The 17239-nt window shown below is 35.9% G+C and overlaps 1 protein-coding gene across 2 annotated transcripts in view; it reads left to right on the forward strand.

Annotated features, from left to right (window-relative positions):
• Nucleotides 1-16922: 16922 nt before the first annotated feature.
• The window catches only part of Frk (fyn related Src family tyrosine kinase), a 107495-nt gene continuing 107178 nt past the window's right edge, over nt 16923-17239 (forward strand). The window contains exon 1 of one of the 2 annotated variants that reach the window (XM_078019369.1): nt 16923-17122. The gene's annotated coding sequence lies outside the window, so the exon portion shown is untranslated. The remainder of the gene's footprint in view (nt 17123-17239) is intronic. The other variant, XM_005340844.4, reaches the window with a different exon arrangement.

A 17239-nucleotide genomic window follows, 5' to 3' on the forward strand; every position in this document is an offset into this window, starting at 1 on the left:
TTCCTTTAGATATCTACCCAGTCATGGGGTAGCTAGATCATATAACAGTTCTATTTTTAGTTTTTTGAGGAATCTCTATATTGTTTTCCATAATGGCTATACCAACAGCAAACAAGGGTTCCCTTTCTGCACATCTTCTTCAGCATTTTGTTTTTTGTCTTTTTAAAAATAGCTACTGTAGGACTGGGGCTGTAGCTTAGTGGTTGAGCGCTTGCCTAGCATGTGTGAGGCATTGGGTTTCATCCTCAGCACCATATACAAATAAATAAGTAAAATAAAGACATTGTGTCCCTCTACAACTAAAAACATTATATATATAATTTTTAAAAATAGCTATAGTAACTAGGGTGATATAATATCTCATTGTGGTTTTGATTTGCATTTTCCTGATGATTAGGGATGTTGAACATTTTTTTTCATATACTTATTGGTCATTTGTATATCTTTTTAAAAGAGTTGTCATTTAAGATCATTTGCTCATTTTAAAGTTGGGTCATTATTTTCTTTTGTTGTTGAGGGGTTTGTTGTTGTTGTTGTTGTTTTGTTTTGTTCCTTGCATATCCTGAATACTAATCCCTTGTCAGATAAATAATTTTTAATATTTTCTCCTGTTCTACAGGTTTTGTCTTTATTCTGTTAATTGTTTCCACTGTTTTACAGAAAATTCTTAGCTTAATATAATTCCATTTGTCTAGTTTTACTTTAGTTGCCTGTGAATTCAGCATCTTCCAGAAAACCATTGCCTAAACTGATGTATTGAAGTGCTTCCCCTTTGTTTTCATAGTTTCAGGTCTAGTACTTTCATAGTTTTGGTTTTAAGTCTTTTTTACCACCATTTGTTGAAGAGAATGTCTTTCCAAAGCATGTTTTTAGTGTTTTATATAGAGATGGGTTGCTGTAGACACATGGGTTCCTGGGTTCTCTGTTATGTTCCATTGTATTATGTGTTGCTTTTTATGTCAATACCATGTTGTTTGGGTTACTATAATTTTGTGCTGTGCTTTGAGGTTGAGTATTATGATTCTTCCAGTTTTGTTCTTTCTGCTTAAGATTGCTTTGGCTATTCAGGGTCTTCTGTTTCTCTGTATGAGTTTTGTTGTTATTTTCCATTTCTATTTATAATTCCATTAGCATTTTGACTCGGATTGCATTGACTCTGTAAATCACTTTGGGTAGCATGGACATTTAATAATTAATAATAATTAATAATATTAATTATTTCAACCCATGAATCTTGGATTATTTTCCAGTATTTTGTCCTCATCAACATTTTTCAGTATTTCTAATTTCCACTGTAGAAATCACTCACTGCTTTGGTCAAATTAATTTACAGTTATTTTATTTACTTATTTATTTTCATAGCTATTGTGAATGGGATTGCTTTCTCAATCTTCCTCAGCAAGTTCATTATTGGTGTATAAAAATGATACTAATTTTATATGTTGATTCTGTATGCTGTAATTCATTTATAAGTTCTAGTAGGTTTTTGTTGGAGTCTTTAGATTTTTCAATGTATAAAAGCATGTAGTATGCCCCTTATTTCTTTCTCTTGACTTATTGATCTGGCTAAGATTTCCAATTCCATGTCAGATGAGACAGATGAAAGTGGATATCCTTATCTTGTTCCCAATCTTAGAGGAATATATTTCAGCTTTTTCTCATTCAGTGTGATTTTGACTGTGAGTTTGTCATACATAACCTTTATTGTGTTGACATACATTAATTCTATACTTAACTTTTTGAAGATGAAGCTTTTTATTATGAAAGGAAATTGCTTTTTTTTTTCTTTTTCTTTCCTTTTTTTATTGTATTGGGAATTGAACCCAGGGGCACTTTACCACTGAGATACATCCCCAATCCTTTTTATGCTTTACTTTGAAACAAGGTCTTGCTAAGTTGCCGAGGCTGGCCTGAAACTTGTGATCTCCCTGCCTCAGCCTTTCAAATTGCTGGGATTACAGGCATGCATCACTATGTTCTGCCGAATACTGCATTTTACTGAATCTTTTTCTGCATCTATTGAGGTGATCACATCGATTTTTGCTCTTCATTCTGTTGATATAATTGATGCACTATCTTTGTTAAATTGCATATGTGAACCATCCTTATATCTCTGGATAAATTCCACTTGATCATGATGTATAATTCTTTTGATGTGCTGTTGGATTAGATTTTTTTGAGGATTTTTGTATCTGTGTTCATCAGGAATATTGGTCTGTAATTTCCCTTTTTAGTTCCTTGTTTAGTTTTAGTATGAGAGTAAAGCTGGACTCAGAATGAGTTTTGAAGGGTTCCCTTTCTCTCAACTTTTGGGAGTATTTTGAGAAACATTGGTGTTAGTTCTTTAAATGTTCAGTAAAATTCAGCAGTGAAACTATCTAGTCATGGACTTTTGTTTTTTGGGAGATTTTATTACTGATTCAATTTAAATAACCATTACTGGTATGTTCAAGTTTTCTGCATTCTAATGATTCAATTTGGGTAAATTATGTATCCAGAAAAATTTCCATTTTTTTAGATTGTAATATTTTTCTTTTTAAAGAGTGACATTCTTTGCCCCTATTTTCTTTCTTTCTCCTCTTCTTCTTCTCCTTCTCCTTCATTTTCTTTTCTTCTTTTTTGTGGTTACCAGGAATAGAAGCCAGAGGCACTTAACCACTGAGCCACATCCCCAGCCCTTTTATATATTTTATTGAGAGAGAGTTCTTGCTGAGTAGCTTAAGGCCTCCTAAATTGCTGAGGTTGGCTTTGAACTCGAGATCCTCTTGCCTCAGCCTCCTGAGTCACTGGGATTACAGGCATGAGCCACTATGCTCATTTTCAAGTGTAGGGCTCAATCATTCAACAAATATCTGTCATTTTTCAGATTTTTTTCCCAAATTCTGTGGGTGTTACAAAGATCAAACAAGTATAGATCTAAAGAATCTTGTTTATAATAGAGTATAATATCTTTCTTGTAGCCCTTTGTACTTCTGCTTCATAACTCTTAGAAAAATTATTATTTCTATAGCTGTATGTCTAATACTGTCTCATCCATACACTAGTCTATAAATTCTTTTTTTTAAGAAATTCTTTTTTTTCCAAACATACATATACATATATATTTAGTTGTCAATGGACCTTTTATTTATTTATTTATTCATTTATTTATATGTGTTTCTGAGACTTGAATCTAGTGCTCACACATGACAGTCAAATGCTCTACCAATGAGTCACAACCCCAGCTCCATAGACTATATATTCTATATAGAATATCACTATATCTTGTTTTATGTCTACTTACTCAAAAATCAGGCACTATGCCTAATACCTAGTAGGTGATGCTCAATAATTATGCAGTGACTAAATTATAGAAAAGAAAACTATTTTGGAATTTGAAGAGGGCGACATTACTTCCAAACCAATTTACACCTTATTTAGATCTGTGTCACCGTTTGCACCGATAGTGTTCATCAGTCACATTTTTTGTTTGTGATGCTGTCCTTACATAAAAGACATAATGCTTCATATTAGCCCAGTGCCTAGCACATAATAGGAGCTCATTAAATATTTCTTGTCTCAGTGAAGCAAAGGCAGTAAACCTTAAGATGAAACAAATAATTGTCAATAGACAAGTCACAGTTTATAACAGCCTCTAGAGTACGCTTCCTTCAACTGGTCCATTGTATGGTTTGATCTTCTAAGGCATGAGTGTTACAATTGCTTCTGATAGACTAGCAAATGAGTGCTTTTGTCATTGGATAAAAGTTTGATTGCATCTGACACTGACCAGGCAATGAAACCAGTAAATGGTCTCCACTGACTGAAGATGGACCCTCAAGTAGAGGACAAAGAAGAGAATGATGAAAGGGAGAGATTTTTCACTTTCTGTACATTGGAGCTAGGCTCATAGAATGGATTTGTAACTCAATTCATATGTGCTTTTTAAAAACTTGACAGTGAATTTCTAATGATCATAGAGACATACAAGTGTGTAAGGTCAACCATGTTGTAATGTGTACTGCTTTGTGGAGGTGAGAATAGTACACAGATTATAGGCTTTTTGCACTTACATTAAACTATATGCATATGTAACATTATGTACATGGGGGACAAGGTATGACTTGTGGTTTAACTTCAACTGAGGAAAAGCACACCACCTGTCAATAGACTTTTATTATATATCGAACATGTTTACTTTGATTATTATCTGAGGAAAATTAAACCCCTGAGACTTGGTTACTTTCCTAAAATGAGCAATTCCAAGTTTCAAGGCCCAAGACACCAGTTACAAGTCTGTAAATTGCTATACCACATATGATATTATACATTATGCAGTTTAACAGATTTTTCAATATAACACTACAAAACATCATTATTATAAACTTAGCTATTAAAATTCCAGCACTCAACAGATAATCTAACCATTCTAAAGAAGCTTTTATTATTTTTGAAGACCTATTAGAGCTATTTATTGAATTTAATAAAATATTTCTTTGAGTTTGATTTTAAATAACAGGAATTTATGAGAACAATAAGTTTTTTTAAATAGAGAAGCAAAGGAAAAGAAATGCTTCAAAACACAAAAAACAACAGTAACCCTTAGTGTGAACAATAGAAATCTGAACATGACTGCTTAGAGATAGTCCAGTATCAAAATAAAGATAAGTATACTACCTATTCATCACGAGACCAAGAAAAGGCCTCACTGGACAAGAAATTCTTGAAGTTCTACCCAAGTACTTGGCGTGGACATTGGAAGATTCTAAATCTCAGAAGTTTAGTACAAGAATTTCTTTTTCTTAGATTCTATATAAAGTCATGCATGTGTGGGTAAGAAGCAGTGCATTTGTTCCTGTTATTGTTGCTTATGATTAAAAAAATTAGTAATGTTTTACAAAGCTCTTTTAATTTTAAAGTACTAATTAGATATATGGCAAAATTCTGTTTCCCCTTGGGTTAGAATTTTGTTACTGTTATTGGGATTTTTGCAAACACTACCTCAGAAATGCAGTATTATAAGAAAGGGAAGCCTGTGGCTCAGGTTATAGATTTGTGTTCATTATAATTAGAAGGATATAAAGTGAATTACTATTAGCATAATATAAACCTAGACTGGGGTTCAGGAGCTAGGGAGCCTAGCCCTGGAGAATTGAATAGTCACTTTCCACCTTGAAATGTACCTTAGCTACATTGTTTTCTTCTTTCATTCCAGAGCCAGGAGTCATCGGTGTCAGCTAAGGACAGCTCAAAATACTGTTTTTATTTTTTTAAGTGCTTTTTGGTTGTTAATGGATTTTTTATTTTTTAAATTTTTATTTATTTATATGTGGTGGTGAGGATCGAACCCAGGGTCTCACACATGTCAGCCACAACTCCAGCCCCAGAATTCTTTTTTGACTGGACTTCTTGAAGAGAAGCTGTGTGGTGGTCAGAAACGACCCTCTTGTATTGAGCTGAGGATTCCTGACTTTATCGTCAATAATACCTCAGTGTCCTGAGGCAAGTCACTTTATTTCTAGGCTGTTATTATTTTTTCCACTTTAGAATGATGTAATTGAACTAGTGGTCTTTCAAATATTTTGCAAATATTTGCAAATTGTAGGGATTAAGTGATAACAATGTTTTCAAAAGTAAGCAGTTGTCGTCCATTCCTTCATCCAGTTGTGATTCTATCTGACCTAGTAATGTACATTTAAAAAATCTTTTCTACAATAGTATTAGGTAAGAATTAATCTTTGACAGGAGTTAAACTATAACAGAGATGCAGCTCTGCTAATCTCACTTTGCACACAAGGTTTGAAATTAGCCAATAAACTTGAAAGATTAACAGTAAGAAGCATACTGACGTCCTACAAACATTCATGTTAAGTCTGCCCAATCACAAATTTTTTTATCTCATGCTTGTCAAAATATCAAAGAGAAGTGCTTAAAAGAAAAACAAACAAACAAACAAACAAACAGACAAACAAAAACCTCCCAACAATCCAGAGACTTCCAGGTCCTTCAGTTGTCTGTCATTTGGGAGAAAGTGTGTTATGTCTAACAGATTAGAGAGGCTCCTTAGTATTACTAAAATAGTTTTGCTTTAGATCAGAGTAAAACCCATTTTATGAAGTATATGGCCTTAGCAAAATCAATTCACCCAGTAGACCATGGTTGCCTATCCCCACTTTATTTTTAAAAATGTTATCTATTTATTTTTACAGTGCTAGAATTGAACCCAGGACCTCACACATGCTAGGCAAGTGCTCTACCACCAAGCTACACTTCCATCCTGATTTCCCTTTTAGGAAAGGCTTCTCAGTTGCTTCTGGGAGATTGTAATGCTAGAATACTAATGTGGTCTTATTAGAAAACACATTTTCTACCTAAACCTCTTTGCAGATATCTTTAGATGTTTTTTTCCAAATCTATTTATACTATGCCTATTTCATGTCTTAGACAATGTTAAACAAAGAAACAAAGAGTTTTAGTTGTTTTTTTTTAAGCTGAATTGATTTGCTTGCAAACAAGAAAACTCATTAAATGGATCACTGTGGAGAAAATCCACGGGTTTTCAGGTGTTAAAAATGAGGATGGTAATGTTCCTTGAATATTGAAAATGCACCCTCTAGATAAGACAGAATGAGTCCCATGTTCAGTGTTGGTTGGATGTTTAATGCAGTCCATTGTTGTTGGTCAGGAATGACACTATAATTGTTAACAGTAAAGATCTAGCATGCCAAGGCTCCTCAAAGTTCATGTCCTTCAACTATTTCAGCTATTTAGATAGCACTAGTTGTGATAAAATTCAGCATTTGATTTTGATGTCTTCCAAATGCTACTGTTAAGTAAAAAAATAGAAATTATATATGAAAAAAGAAATTGAGTTTAACTTGGGATATATCCCCCCACACAATTTTGAGCCCATGTCGACCTTCTGGAAATCATTGCTTCCCTTTAAATTCTAAGTCTCAATTGAATATGTCTAATGGGTTCCTCTTTCCAGAATGAGGATTATGCTCTTTAGCTAAGCAAACTAGGATAAATTTATAATTAAGTTGTTACCATCTCCTTCAAATACTAAGGCTATTCTTTCACCATCATCATCATTTTCCTCTGAAATAACTCAAGCTCTTCATAATGTATTTCCCATCCTTTAGCTCATTTTAACAGATGTTTGTCATTTCCCCTGGTGTCAGGCTAATGTCTAAACCCCAAAAGATGACTAAATGAGGGACTGGTGGAGGCTAAGATGAAACAGATGAAGAATCCCAAGGCATCAGCTTTTATTACAGCCAAAGGAAGTATTTGAATTTCATCTAGAAGAGAAATTAAAAAAAAATAATTGAGCTGATGAATGATAGCAAGGGGTAAGATGAGACTTTTTGGGGTCTAATTATGTAATGGCATCAGACAAAACATCTGGAGCCTGAGAAAGTTTCCATATGAATCTTGGCATCAATCTCCACAAAAATGTACAGGCATCATTATTTGACTTTGGTTATAAGATAATATCCAAAAAAGGGATATTCCACTTTTTCTTTCATATTAAAAAATGGTACTCTATAATTAGTACAAGTGTCCTGAATTCTCTTCTAGAAATAAGAGTTTTCCACTGAACTATCAGTATCTTTTTATCTAATGCAGCTATATAAATATTATTTGATCAACAAAAATATGTTTTTGATATATCAGCTGATTATATGACAATTATTGTTTGATCATCTGTGGATAGCTAAGTTTTGGGGACATTGCAGTGATGAGGGTAAACGAGGTCTTTATTTCACTGGAAGCAATTTCTAGAAGGGGTAATTGTATTAAACAGACAGGCAAAGAAATAGACCACAAAAATACAGATTGTGATGAGTGTTGCAAAAGCACAATTGTGCTGACAAGCTGTATTAGTTCCCTTGGGCTGCTGTAACAAAATGCCTAAACTAATGGCCTAAAACAGCAAAAAATTATTGTTTCTTGGTTCTAGAGGCTATATTTTTGAAAATCAAGGTATTAGTAGGCTCCCTTTCTCTAGCTAGCCTCTTCTAGAGTCTGGGGTCTGTGGTAATCCTTAGTATTCATTGGCTTATGGATGATCACTTAAATAACATGGCTATCTTCTCCCAATATAACTTCATGTGGTGTTGTCTCTGTGCATGTGTGTGTCCAAATGTCTCCCTTTTAATCTATAAACTTGTCATATTGGATGAGTGCCCGAATGACCTTATTTTAACTTTATAGCTGCACCAGGACCATATTTCTAAATAAGGTCATATTCGTAAATGCTGAGAATTAAGGCTTTGACACAAGTTTTTTTTTTTTTTTTTTTTGCGGGGGAAGGGGGACACAATTAAACCCATGACACATGATAAGAAAGAAGCTAGGCTGAGCAGTTTTGCAGCTTTAGACAGAGTCGTCAGGGTAATCTCTTTAATGATGTATTATTTAGGCTGAGAACAGAAGAATCCATCCACATGAAGAATGAGAACAAGAATGTTGTTGACTGAGGAAACAGTGAGCAAAAATTCCTGGTCAGAAAAGGGCCTTCTCTATTGCCTTGGTGAGCAGAAAAGTGGCTGCTGTGGCTGGACCATAGAGAGTCAGAAGAATGGTGCCCAATAGAGAGAAAGGGGTAGGCTGAAGATAGCCCCAAAGGGCCTTATTTCCAGAGACAGGGAATTTGGAGCTTATTTTATGTGTAATGGGAAGCTATTGAAAAACAAATCTAGTTTATATTTTACAATGATTGTTTTTGGCTACTATTTGGAGAATAGATTTTGGTGGAAGAGAATGGAAAACAGGAGACCACCTATGAATAGAACCACAGTCTAGATTCTCCTTAGGATATTAGGAAATATAAGACATAAGTTCCAAGTAGGAACATAAGAACTGGTAATCTATCCAGGAGTTCCAGAACACTCTCTGCTTCATCTGAGTCTCTTTAGGGTTCTAGAAATTATAAATAAACCTAAAATAAATATTAAAAAAGGAATATAAGAAACCACCTTATGTCTCAAGTACAGAATAATATGTATGGCTGGGGAAAAAACACACACACACAGATACTAGACTTTATAAGCTCTTATTAACTATGTTCTAGATGAATGGTATTCATTAATTTTCACTCAACATAATATATTCATTGAGTGCCCATTAACTATTAGGCATTGTGCCAACACTGTAAACAAAAAAGTCTAGGGTAAAAATGATAAAGAGGTTAGCATGAGCTGAGTGAGACAGACATGAAATGGATGATAGAAATAGGTATGAGAGCTGGGCGCAGTGCTACATGATTGTAATCCCAGAAGCTTGGGAGGCTTAGGCAGGAGGATCAAGAGTTCAAAGTCAGCCTCAGCAAAAGTATGACACTAAGCAATTCAGTGAAACCCTGTCTCTGAATAAAATACAAAATAGGGCTGGGGATGTGGCTCAGGGTTCCCTGAGTTCAATCTCCAGTACCACCCCCTATACCCCCCAAAAGAAATGTGTATGAGACATGGTTAGGGGACACAAATGAGGGAGTAGTGAATTCTGTCTAATTAGTTGGTCAGGAAAGAGTTGATAAAGATGGACACACTTTTTTTTTTTGATTCTTAAAGGTATCAAGTACCCATATTTATCTGGCAATACATTGGATGACAGTAAGATAAAGGGATAGGGGTTGAGGTAATCATATCATGTAGAAGACAGGCTTCAGCAAAGGGCAACAGGTGCAAACAAAACAAAACAAAACAAAACAAAATGACATGTTTGGCTACATTGAGAGAATGTTATCCAGAGTATAGTTTGGAGTAAAACTAGACATAGTAGAAATTTTTCTTTTTATTTTTTGTGGTTGCTTACCATATTGAGCTCTTTTTGATGTGTGAGAAGTCTACCACTCTGTGAGCTGGGGAGGAAGAATTCAGTCTTCCTCCATGAAAGATCTGTCTGAAATCTGGTGCTGAAAGCTAGCTCAGACCTTGTGGAAAAGACAGTGTTATCTAGTATACAGTGGTGATGGAGCCAGTAGTAAAGAAGCCATCAACCTCTGATGGTGCAGTTTCTTTTAACTTGTCCTTATAGCCAGACTTTGAGGGCAGTCTGGTCACCTAGCTTCCCTTTATTTTTGTTGGCTTGCACACCTTCAAAGACCACTCCCTTCAACTAGATCCTACTTCCTACAGTTTCACCACCACCCAATAGTCCATTCAATTATGAAATCAATGGATTTATCCATTGATGAGATCAGAACCCTATAATCCAATAACTTCCCAAAAGCCCCACCACTGAACTTGGCTGCATTGCAGACAAAGGCTTCAACTTGTGTCTTTGGGAGGACATTCAAACCATAACATACAATGGAAAAGACTGAAGTTAATGAAAGATGAGATGATGAATGTGACTTTCAATGCCATCGTAAATATGGCCTTCATTCTCAAGGGGCCAGTAGCCACTGAAGTTTTGTTTCCTTCCTTTTTTATAACTTTAAAATTTTGATATAATTTTATATTTGCATGTAGTCAATACATATAATACAGAAACATTTCATGTGCACTTACCTATCTCCCTCAGTGATGACACCTTGCAAAACTACACTGCTTCATCACAACCCAGATACTGGCATAGTTACATGGAAGACACAGAATATTATCATCCATTTTAGTTTGGATTTAAAATATCCCCCAAACGAGGACTCATACATGGGTTAATCCATTCATGGGTTCACAATTGAATGGACTTTTGTTCGTTAACTTTTCTTTTTAGCTGAAAGTAACAACTGAGAGGAGAAAAAGTTTATTTTGGGATCACAGTTTCAGAGGTTCATTTCACAGACTACCTACGAGAGAGAGAGAGAGAGAGAGAGAGAGAGAGAGAGAGAGAGAGAGAGAGAGAGAGGAGAAAAGGCTGCAGGGGAAATGAATCCTTCTAAGGCATGCCCCTTCCCAGAGTGACCTACCTCTTTCAGCCATGTCCCACTTGTTCAGTTTCCACTCAGTCCATTCAAACTAAGATGGACTGCTTTGGTCAAAGCTTTCAAAATCTAATCATTTCACCTTGAAATATTCTTGCATTAAAACAGGAGCTTTTGGGGGATACCTCATATCCAAACCATAATAGGATTATTGGAAGGTGGTAAAAACCATGGAAGGTAGGGCCTAGTTTGTCACTGGGGGCATGCCCTGGAAGTGCATATCTTGTCCCAACTCTCCTTTCTCCTGTTCCTATTTCCACGCTGCCATGAGATGAGCAGCTTTCTTTCACCACACTCTTCCACCATGATGTTTTGCGGCATCTTAGGCCTAAAGCAATGAAGCCAGCTCACCAAGAACAGAAAACTCTGAAACCTGAGCCAAGATAAGTCTTTCCTCTTTGTATTTTTTTTTCTCAAATATTTTTGTCACAACAATAAAAATCGGACTTATACATTATCACCACAAGAATCCCTCATGCTGTCTTTCTATAGCTACATCCGTAACCTCCAACCTTTCTGTCAATCACTAATGTATTTTTCATTTCTATAATTTTATTTCAAGATTGTTTTATAAAGTGAATCATACAATAATGTATTCTTTGGGGATCAGTGTTTTTTTTTTCATTCAACATAATTTTACACAGATTTACCCAGGTTTGTGTATATATACATATATCTATATCTATCTATCTATATATATATACACACACACATATATATAGACACAAACATATATATATGTGTGTGTATGTATAAACATATATATATATATATATTTTATTGCTAAATATAAGTCCATGATATGTATCTATCACTTATTGAAGGACATCTGAGTTTTTTCCAGTTTAGACCTATGATGAGTGAAGATATCATAAACATTTGAATGTACATTTCTTTGTGACCATAAATTTTCATTTCTGAAGAATGTGTCCAATATTATAGCTGCTGGTTTGTGAAGTATTTACATGTTTAATTTTATATTTTTAAAAACCCTGCCATTTATATATATAAAAAAAACCTTGAGAGGTTCTACAATTTCATATTCCTATCAGCAATTTCTAAGTGGGAATATATAGAGAGCTCATGCTCTAGCTATGGAATGAGTGGATCCAGTCTCTCCACTTCGTTACCATCCTCACTTGGTGGTGCTGTTTTATTTAAGTCATTATTATAGGTGCATAAAGTTATCTCATTATTATTTTAATTGGCCTTTCTTGATGATTAATGATGTTGAACATTTTTTTCCATGGGCTCATTTTCCATCTATTTATTTTCTTCAGTGAAATGTTTGTTCATGTCATTGTACCTTCTCAAATTGGATGTTTTGTTCCTTACTATTGAGTTTTGAGACTTCTTTGCACATTTCAGATATTTATTCTCTTTTTAAAAATTTTTTGTAGTTGTAGATGGACAGATTACCTTTGTTTTATTTGTTTATTTTTATGTCATGCTGAGGATCAAATTCAGTGCCTCAGGCATGCTAGGCAAGCCTCCACAACTGAGCTACAGCCCCAGCCCCAGATATATATTCTTTGTGAGATATTTAGTTTAAAGTACTTTATATGTTTTCTCTCATTGTTTTCATTTCCTTAACAGTTTTTCAGGGATCAAATTTTTAATTTTGGTGAGGTTTATTAATTTGTCCTCTTATGAATAGTGCTTTGTCAAGCATCTAAGATCTCTGTCTAGATTTAGATTCTGGATATTTTCTTCTTTTTCCCCCCAGAAGTTTTATAGTTGTACATTTTACATTCAAGTCCATGATCCATTTTGAATTAAATTTGTATAATATGTGAGATTTAAATTGAGTTTCTTTTTTGTGTGTGTCTTGTGGAGGTTCTCTTTTTTTTTTTGTCTATGGGTGTTCAACTGATCCAACATCATTTGTTGAAGGCTATATCTCTTTGACTGAATTCCCACCCCCACCTTTTTCCATTTTTAAGATCACCATAGGTGAAAAGAAAGTGTAAATATTTGTGATACATTTTTTTGATTCAAGAAAAGGAATGAGTGAATTAATATCAAATAGATTTGGAATTTCAGTGAATTTATACAGCAAAGCTATCAGGGAAAGCAGGTAGCAGCAGAATCCCGGAAAAGAACAGTGGGTGATTTAACAGAGTTATGAGAAATTGCAGAAAACAGCAGCTGACCAGATTGACGTATAAAATAATGCTGAGCAGTGCTGAGGGCCTAGCAAGAGCTGGAGACTGACAGTTTATCCTGGGATGAAACTGAATAGCTGGGGGATTTTGCATAGCAGGGGAATGATGAAATTTATTTAATGTTGTGTGTATTGAGGTGGGTATATGGAGTCCAGTACTTTCTCTCAAGAGTGAAAGAGATTATTTGGGGCAGGAATGCATGAAGGAGGTATGGGATTTTTTATTCGTACCTTGAAATGTAGGCTGAAATCTGCTGGGAGGAGAAGGAATATGAAGAAAAAGAATGCCAAAGGAGGCAGAGTTAGATATGGGAACAGATAAGTCTTATTGGGAGACCTAGTAAACCAATTTGGCTGAGCCAAGGGTTACTGTGAGCCCCTAATGGAGGGGGATGTTGAAAGGGTGCATCTGATAAAGACGGAGTGAAGCACAAATTCTTTAGCTTTGAATTTCTTCTAGGCAATGAGCATGTGTTGAAGGTTATAGTGCAGGAGAGTGACTGAAGAAGATTAATCTGGTGGCAATTTGCTATAAGAATGGGGCTCAGAGGGAGGGATGGAGAGGGAGAGATTTAGGAGACTGGCAAAGGAACCCAAAGGTCAGTGAATCAAAAAAAGGAAAGGAAGGGGCTAAGACAAAGGACAGAAAGTCACTCCTCTGTGCCAAGGCACTTGTCACACTATAGACCTTTCACTTCTGTTGGTGAATATTAACTTAATATTATGTCATATATAATATATTATGACTTAATATTGATGTTTTCTTCCTTCTTTCTTCCCTTTTTTTCCCTTCCTTTTTCCTATTTTTCTCCTCTCCCCTTTCCCTCCTCATCTTTTTTCTTTCCTTCTGTCTCTCTCCTCTTTCTTCCTCCTTTCTTCCTCTCTCCCTCTGTTCTTTCTTTCATTTCTTCCCTCTCATCCTTCTCACCCTCCCTCCCTCTGTCCTTCTTTTCTTTCCTTCCTTCCTCTTTCTGTCTTTAGTAATTTATTCAACTCATACTTATGAGTATCTGCTACTCACACACTGGACATTGAACAAGGCTTTGAGAATTCAGAGAAGGGAATTCTATTCTCCAAGGAAAAGCAGACAACTATGGGAACCCAAGAAGGACTCAGCAAGCAACTGAGTATAAGTGTATGACAGATTTCAGGGGTGCAGAGTCCTACTAATCTATTACGGCAGAGAAGGTGATGCTTCAATTCATCCTGAAAAAATCACAAGGAAGTCATCAACAGAACAAGTAGAAGAGGAGGCAGGGGTGCTGCAGGAAGAGGGCTTGGAATCTCAGGAGCTGTTTCTTTTCTTTTTGTTTGTTTGGGGAACTGTCAGAGCGTGTGCTTGTGAAGGAGGGTCTGTGAGGTTGGAGGAATTTGCAGGGCTGTGTGTGAAATACTTAAAAGTTTAGGTTTTATTCCAAACATCTGAAAGGTTACTGAAGGATTTTACATAGAAGAATGATATTAGATTCTTCCTGATCTGCAAAACTGAGGATTTGCAGTCTTAGGCTCTGGAGTCAGACTTGAGTACAGGGCATGACTCATCATTCAACTATTTGATGGCTGTGTGACTTTAAGCAAGCCACCTGACCTCTTCAAGCCTTTTTTTTTTCTAAAATAAAATGAAAACTACTACCTTCCTCATAGTTTTCTTTTTTATTTAAAGTTTCGTGAGAATTAAATGATGTGTCAATTGTCACATTCTTAGCAGAGTGCCTGGTACACAGAAAGTCCTCTGAAACTGACAGCTTCTCTTAATTAGTGCTTGCGTCACCTGGGTCACTGCTACTATCATAACCATCTCTCCATAAGCTGTTACAAACACCACTTATCTTGGTATGCAAGATGAGCCAGAGATAGGAATGAGCTGAAGGAAGGGAGACCAATTAGGAGGCCTTTGAAATAGTCTAGAGATAAATACTCTTTTTTCTGTTTAGTGGCCAACTGTCATTCAGATGGAATTTAAAAAAAAAAATCCAAAAAGTTTGTGGAGTCAATGTAAAGGAAGATTGAGCAAAATTTAGTGATTGATTAGCTGGAAGAAACCAGGGAGCCAGTAAAAGATGATGGCAAGCCTTCAAACTTGGGTGACTGGAGGATCCTGGTACTTTCCTCAGGAGGAAGTCTCTTCCCACCCTGTACTCTGCTTCTCAGGCCATCGATGGACAGAAGTCCATCATTGGATGGTTGACTGCTTCTTCACTTTCATTCACTTGCTCTGTGACTCTGCCATGCAAGCTGCTGCTTTGTCTTTTTACAGAATGCCTTGTCATAACTATAGTGAAGTCATATTTGAATTTGGAATCTTCAAATTTTGGAAGTCTCAAGCCCCACTTACAATTTGGGTTTAACACATCTCTCTGGTTGTTTCCAAATCTGCTTTCATTTCTAGATCATGTAGACTTCAGCATCTGCAACTTTGTTTAGGGGCATTAACAGGATCCTATACTTGCAGGGTACCTATTGCTTTTGGGACAAAATAATTTTATGGTTTGTCAGTATTACATAATTTTTATTTTTCTCTTCTGTCTAAAATATGGAATTATAAATGCCTTCTATTTTAAGTCCCATGTCATAAAAAAATCAAATCAAAACAAAGCAATACAATAAAAAACCTAGCTCAGCTTTTAGCTTTTCTATTCCTGAAAATTTTTACTTCTACTCTGACAAGGGGGACAAGTGGAGAAACCTGGGAGCATGACAAGATTTTGTTCTAACCAAATGATCTGTCCCTTGTACCTAGTTTTAGAGCAACATAGCTGTGGCTATGATTCTTTGTTTTTTTTTTTTTTTTCTTTCTTTCTTTTTTTAACTTTCATTATTCTAATTGCTGAAACTGCCTTGCAATTCGAGAAAGAACAGTAGTGTTGAGATTGTGTTAGGGCTAGGTTATCCAGGTTCCAGACTCTGACAGCTCTTATCTTGTTTTTAAGAGAGAAACTTTGTTTTGCTGCTGGGATTTGAATCCAGGGCCTTGTGATTGTTAAGCACGTGCTCTACCATTGAGCAATACCTCCAGCTCCTAAGAGAGAAAATTTTAAATAAATATCTTATACAGGAACAAGTGGCATATCTCAAACAATTTGTAATGCTCTCTGCTGGTTGATCTGCCCAAAGTCCTTGTCCAGTTGTTCTTGAGATTCAGGAAATACATTTGTGAGAAAGCTGCCCTAAATTAGGGGAAATAGATCAATGCTCTCAGCCTCATCAGTCCCTGAACTCTGCCACCATCCCTGCCAAGTTAGAAAGAACCAGTATAGAGCTGGGGGTCAAAGTTTAACAGAAAGATTCTTCATGGTGGTTCACAAAGAGCACTTCCACTTGTTTTTCTCTACTGGTCACCTAATGTGTGTGTGTGTGTGTGTGTGTGTGTGTGTGTGTGTGTGTGTGGATGTGTGTGTGTTTCAGAAATAGTATGTGAAGGATGGGAAATCAAATGTCTCTGTGGGAAAAAACAGTGTTTCAGGTTCTCAGAGTTTTAGTCATCTGCTCTCTTACTTTTCCAGACTGTGAATATACTTTAAGGCCATTAAAATCTATTCCTGGTGGTTAAAAAAAAAAAAAAAAAAAAGGGTAGGGACTCAGTGGTTCCTTCTCAATTGCCCTGTGTCTGGCAACAAATATCTGAACACTCTGATTTGCCTTTTTTATTTCCCCTAGTGGTTGCAAAACAATTCTACTCATATTTGTGGTGGAAAAAAAAAATCCTCTGCCCTGATTTCTGCGCTGGGAATATAGCAAAACACAGGCTACCTGTGCTAGCCTGTTTCTCCAGGATAAAATGAAAGGAATTTGGCTCCCTGGTAAGGGGGCTGGCCTATCCTGGGTGTGTGAGAAGGGAGGGGTAACTGGGACGGGAATCCCATTTAGATCACAGAAGAAACCAGGAAGTAAGGAGAAATTATTACAGTCTGTACATAGCTCAGGATGTTAAAGGCAATCGTTTCTGTCTGTTGGTTATTCATTAGCAAAACAGAAAAGAAAAGTCAGGATCAGGACGGGTGGAACCACAGGAGCACACTTGAAGCCTGGAAAGGGCTGTGGCACAGGTGAGACATGGAGATTTTACCTGGAAATAGTATCTTTCTCTTGCTAACTTTTTTCTTTAGACAAAGGGCAAGGTGGCTCTTTCTGCTCTCAGATATTTATTTAAAGTCCTTTTAATT

This window comes from Ictidomys tridecemlineatus, chromosome 8, assembly GCF_052094955.1.
Source record: "Ictidomys tridecemlineatus isolate mIctTri1 chromosome 8, mIctTri1.hap1, whole genome shotgun sequence".
NCBI classification, from domain to species: domain Eukaryota; kingdom Metazoa; phylum Chordata; class Mammalia; order Rodentia; family Sciuridae; genus Ictidomys; species Ictidomys tridecemlineatus.